Source organism: Panthera tigris, chromosome B1, assembly GCF_018350195.1.
Source record: "Panthera tigris isolate Pti1 chromosome B1, P.tigris_Pti1_mat1.1, whole genome shotgun sequence".
Classification (NCBI taxonomy): Eukaryota; Metazoa; Chordata; class Mammalia; order Carnivora; family Felidae; genus Panthera; species Panthera tigris.
This window is the reverse complement of record NC_056663.1, coordinates 134,383,130-134,389,129: the sequence shown is the minus strand read 5'-3', so window position 1 is coordinate 134,389,129 and position 6,000 is coordinate 134,383,130. Positions and strand designations below refer to the sequence as shown.

At 42.0% G+C, this 6,000-nt stretch overlaps 1 protein-coding gene across 1 annotated transcript in view; it reads left to right on the top strand.

Annotated features, from left to right (window-relative positions):
* The first annotated feature begins 2,996 nt into the window (after nt 1–2,996).
* The window catches only part of ARHGAP24 (Rho GTPase activating protein 24), a 517,340-nt gene continuing 514,336 nt past the window's right edge, over nt 2,997–6,000 (top strand). The window contains exon 1 of the mRNA XM_042984239.1: nt 2,997–3,323. The gene's annotated coding sequence lies outside the window, so the exon portion shown is untranslated. The remainder of the gene's footprint in view (nt 3,324–6,000) is intronic.

Here is a 6,000-nt window from a genome sequence, read left to right as displayed (position 1 = left end):
AGGTCTTCAAAGAATCTGGCAAGGAATCTGGTGAAAAACTGAAATTTCTAAAGTAGTAAAGTGTACTAAAACATGTTTTTAATCTATATGTGTTTTATTTTATAACTGGAAATTTGTACCTCTTGATTCACTTCACCTATTTCACCTACCCCCACCCCATCCTTATATGTTTAAAAAAATTTTTTTTTAACATTTATTTATTTTTGAGACAGAGACAGAGCATGAACGGGGGAGGGTCAGAGAGAGAGGGAGACACAGAATCCGAAACAGGCTCCAGGCTTTGAGCTGTCAGCACAGAGCCCGATGCGGGGCTTGAACTCACGGACCGCGAGATCATGACCTGAGCTGAAGTCGGACACTTAACCGACTGAGCCACCCAGGCGCCCCCCATCCTTATATGTTTAATAGTACCTTTTGACTCAGGTATTTGAAACATTAGACAACGTGATTGTGCAGACTCTTGTTGAGGTTCCTCTAAGTCAGTTCCAATCAAAGCGGCCTGACAGAAACAGTATCCAGGGGACTCTGTCTATGGACGCTCCTTTGTCCTTGACTCTGGCAGTACTGATACTCCAACTTGTCCAAGTGTAGTGAGACCATTATCTTTGTTCTCTCCTCCTTCTCCTCTTTCTCCTCTTCCTATTGCACTTTTAGGTCCCTGAAATCCCCTTGGTCCTGGAAGTATTTCACTTCTCCCTTGTAAATCTGAGGTCCCTCAAACCCTGCCTGCCTTTTATACTGACTTTCATATACCCTTCTTCTGAGGAATCCTTCTTCTGACTTAGGAATCTTAAGAAAGTTATCCTTTGCCCTTGAAACATTTGTGGGTTTTGTGGAGTTTATCACAAGCATGCTTTTAACTCAGAACTGAGTTGACTGCTAAAATTCAGCTTTAAGTGATGCCCTGGGCAAGTTCTCCCTTGATGCTCTGGGAATTGAATGACAGACACCATCTTCCCTGGAGTCTGGATCAGTCACATCAGCAGGCTCTTTTGGTTAGAGTCTTTTACATCTCTAAAATTTATTTCTCCTTTAAAGTCCTACAGTTTGTATAAGTGATGTCTACCAGTCCCAATTAACCACAAGTAAGAGAGGAATAACGGTCTGAGTCCACAGAAGCGTTTTCTAATCTGGGTTATACTCTCTAGTAACAAAGACCTTTGCTAAATCCCTAAGGCTTTCTAGAAAAGGAATACAGTGCCCTTGTCTTTCTGTAGAGAAGTGAGAGGGAAAGAGTGGAGCTTTGGTAGATATAAGTCCCCTGTGCTTAATCCTCAGGTGAAAATCTTCCTATCCTTCAGTTGTATTGTCTAGCTTAAGATAATCACATACATCACACATGTCAATGAAGTGATGGTAAATGGAAAGCATGGAGACCGAAGTCAGAAGATGAGAAGGGCAATGTTTGAGTATAAGGCTGTGTCCCGAGGCATGTCTTAACCTTTTGGATTAGGGACTAACCCAGTAACTACCCTGAGCTCAACTTTGTATTGTCTTGAGTCTAAATTGCTCGGGGTAATAATTGTTAGGACCTGAAATAGGTTACTGACATGATAGTTTCCTTGTCTTCTTTAAATGTCACGATCTTGAATCATACTTATTGACACTTGTCTTCCTGAGGCTTTTGAGTCCATCAAGTGTGCAGATTTCATTTTGGTTAATTTAATTGTTTTTCAGCTTTCATCTAAAACTGCCCATCGGCATTTACCTGCCAGGATGTAGCTGGAACTCATAAAGCCATATGGGTTGATAAAGGTCATTTATTCCTACCAATTAGAAAATAAGCTACCTTGCTTCTGGTTAGGAATTCCAAGCACATTTTAAAAAAGGAAATGCCAAAAGAGAACCCCTCCTCACCCTGCAGAACTTAATTTGACTCATTAAAGGGCTGAGAATTCTCTAGCCAGAAAATCAATTTTTTAGCGGGGCATCAGGTTGGGATGGGGCAGATCACCAGGAAGAAAAACTCCAAGGAAGAGATAAAAGAGAGAGAAAAACAAACAAACAAACCTAAGAGTCTACGTAGGCTTTTATTTTTGGTGTTTCTAAATTTGCACATATGTTCTTCTATATCACTGCAGATTTCTGATGAGAACACTTTTATTTTATGTCTTAAAGAAATCTGATGATGATTTGTAAGCAATCTAAAGCAGAGATCTTTATAAAGCTTTTTGAAATAATAATACTGGCATTCCAGATAACCTATATTGTAAGATCTAGATTTGAAATAGGCATTTTTTGGTGGTGGTGGGAAGAGAAGGGGTTCCATCAGCCAAAATTTTACTACCCTGGCCCTTCTCTCATACTGTGCAATTCTGAGAGCTCTTAAACCATGGTAAGGAGGTGATTATGCTTTCCATTTCTCCAAGGATCTGAAAGCATCCATCTAAATAAGCATTTCTAGGAATGCAGGTTTAAAGACTCAGGTAATTCTGATTGGAGAAATAAGATTTTACAGAGAGAGCTGAGGGAAGCAGGTGAAACCTACTATGTGGGGGTTTGGCCAAAGAAATGCAGGGCTCCTGGAAGGCAGGAGACAAGTATTTTTCATTCTTCTCCGCACCCAGAGTCCCAGATCTGGTGACCGATACATATCTATGATACGTAAGAAATGAAACGAGTAATGCCAGCTACGGGGGGACAGAGGCAGGGTGGGCTCTCTCTGGTGGGGGCGGGGCGGGGGGGGGGGCGGGAACCGGGCGTCGGGCTGTGTTACTCAGCCTACGAGATAACCTAGCGGTGAGACGCAAGGGCCAGGGCACCGTTCTTCCCTGACTCCCCAGTAGTGCGGCTCGAATCTTCTAAAGCTGCCAGTTGCCAAATGAAATCTGAAACCCTGGGCTGCGTCTGAGGGTTGGCCCTGCTCAGTTGTTCCAGCCTCTTGTACTGTATATTTACACATTCACACACAATCACTCTTTCTAACTTCTGGGACTCTTTGCGCAACTGCTAGGATTTCTCAAGTGCATGTGGCAACTCAGCCCAGCTCCGGGGGAAACCGGCGGGACTCCGGAGGGTCTCGAAGGCCCGGGGAGCTGTCAGGACTGCTGCGGGGACAGGAGAGGATCGAGACGTGGGCAGTGGTGGGGGGAAACACCCACAACTTTCCACCCCAGCTGCAGCTCTTTCGGCCGCTGCGTATTTCCTCTGAAACCACAGCTGCTGAGCAACCAAGTGCATGGGGCACAGCACGTCCCCTTGTTGTGGGAAGTAAAGTAGCTTTCCCTCCTCTCTTTTTTCTTTTCCCTTTCCTTCGGCTCGTCCTGGGAGCCTTTCCCTCCAGAGCAGCCGCAGTCCCGTGTCCGTCGAGTGCTCCGAGCGGGGTAGGTGACGCTGCGCGGGGGTGTGCGCCGGGGCCACCGCGGGAGGCTGAGATAGCCGAGGCGGCGCTCGGGGGCTGCCGGCACAGCTGCCTGCGACAGGGAGGGGGCTGCTGGGGGCGAGGAGGGGGGCGAGGAGGGATCGCCGGAATCCCATGCTGGTGCAGTGTGTGTGTGTGTGTGTGTGTGTGTGTGTGTGTGTGTGTGCGCGCGCGCGCGCTCGGGGCAGTCGCGCTTGTGTGTGTGTTGAGAAACAATGTTCTTATTTTTAAAAGGAAGAAAAGGCGTAAATGGTAGTATGTATTTCTGTCGTAAAAATAGATGGAATTAATAAAAACTGTGCAGTTCAGCTCCCTTGCTATCCATCCTTCCTTCTCCCACCGCGCCTCCCGTTTGTTTCCCCTAGTGTCTTATGAGAGTTTCCTAGATAACAGGCATACAGAGGTAGGTTTTAATAATGAACACTTTTATTGCAAACATAAAATGATAGGGAATCTTTGGTGAATTTTAAGCCACCCAAAAGAATCTAGATTTTTTAAAAACTTTCTGAAGATGTATCCATCCTCTCTGAAATATAAATATATAATTTATTCTCATTAAAAAATACTTTAGACTGTATTTCTTTTTAAGTTGACCAATTAGAAGGGGAGAGAATATTACTCTTGGAATAATATTTCTTAGCGATACTAGGTTTCAATACTAACTAGTAATAGGGAATCCAGACTCCCTTGTAGTTAAAATATGAATTAAATGTTTCTTTAATTCATTCGAATTAAAAGATAATCTCCAAACTATTTCTCTTTCTATCATAGCTTTTGTTATTCTTTTTTTTTAAACCTTAGCAAGACATCATCATTTGATCTCTTTCTAAAAAAAGGAAATAAATCATGCTGGGTATTTTAAATAAAAAAGTTGTAAGGCGTTTGCATATCCATAAGTAAAACAATATGTGTTGCTGTGTCTACTAAAGAAGACAAATTAATTGAAATCCAGGGATATTTACAGTACAGTTAAGAGCTTTACTCAATTACTGAGAAGAAGATGGACAGACAGATTAAATACAAACAATCTGTCCCCTGATTTTAATTAGAACTGAAAACCAACCCTTAAGGGCAAGAATGGATGTTGGTATTAAGTTGGGCATCATAAAACACAGGGAATTAATATATTAGAAAAAGCCAGAAAACAAGTATAAAGCCACATCAGACTTGTTAAGATCTCGCTCTCCCTTTTAAATTTCTTAATACTTCCTCTTCTCTGGGGACATTTCAACTTCTAAGAGAGCCTAATAATACAATTCCCCTTTTTGTCTTTCTTGAGTGCCTGACCTTCAGGTAGCAAGTCAAGAAATCTGTTCTTTAGATCCATTACTGACTTGTCAGAGAAGTCACCTTAGACATCTTGGAAGACCGAGATATTGACAAAACTTTAAAGTAAATAACATTCTCCTTCCACTCAGAGGAGACATGTTCTTGGTGGAAGACCTTTCAGTGGGAATAAGGGATAAACTATGAGTTTTTCAGATCTGGAATTTAGTTTGAGGTATGTGTAAGGAATATACAATAGTCTGATAAAAGGAAGGAGATTCTGTAATTTTTTTCTACATCTGAAAGGCTGTTGAAACTCAGTCTGTCCTTGGCTTTCAACTGTATTATTTTGTTTTATTACTTAATCATAGGGATTTGGAATTGAGAGGTGGATGGTCTCTCAGTAGTGTTCTTTTGGGCTGTATATACTGGTGAATTTGAACCATTTTGAAAATAAAACTTGATAATAAGTAAGGAAGAACTAAGTTCTCAGGAAAAAAAAATCACTGCAGAACAAATAGCACTGTACCCTTCCAGACAAGAATGGTACATTTAAGTATAAAAGTGAAAAAGTGTTCTGAGCTTAAATCTCCAGTGAAATCTTTTCAGGTTTTGCTTGGTATAGTAATGGCCAAAGCTCTGGGAGTTTTTACTGGCCATGGCTTCATTTACTGTGTGATCTTGGACTGTCTAGGATGGAGTTTAGGGGTTAAGGGAAAGGGCAGGAAGGGTAAAGAATGTGCAACAGGTGGTAATAAGTGGTTTGAGTCTGATTACTTTGCTGTCTTGGCCAAAGACTATTTAGTGTTTACCAACAGTGCCCTTAGTAGTTTTGTTGTGACCTACTGGCCCATTTAAGTGCATTTTCTTTCTGGCTCTATTAGTGTCCGGGTTGGTTTCGTAGGGCTAAAAGCAGGCAGAGCTGCTGCAAAATCCAGACCATGGATTTTGTTTCTGTTTTTAGTGTTTGCAGTGCTGTAGGACCATCTTACTTACCGGTAGTTATTTTCCTGTGGCATTTTCAGGCAGGTGGTAAAGGGTTCTTTTCCTATGAGTTGAGCTTACATAATGCTGATCGCTTCTTTCTGCCATGTGTCAAGTTTTGGTAACGGTGAGTGTTTTGGAAAAACAAGAGGGAGAAGGTGGCTAGAGCCTCACCTTGGAGTCCAGTGGAAGGGACAGCCCCTCAATTAGTCACACATGAGTATGGAGGAGGTTAACAATAACAAGAACCTGGGGCATCCTTTCTACAATGGTCATATTTTACTGAGAAAAAAAGCATAAGAGATTTAAAATCCAAAGATGCTTGTTTATTCTTTAATCCATGGCTGAAGGATTAAGATTTCTCCCAGATGGAAAAAGGTATTTAAAAA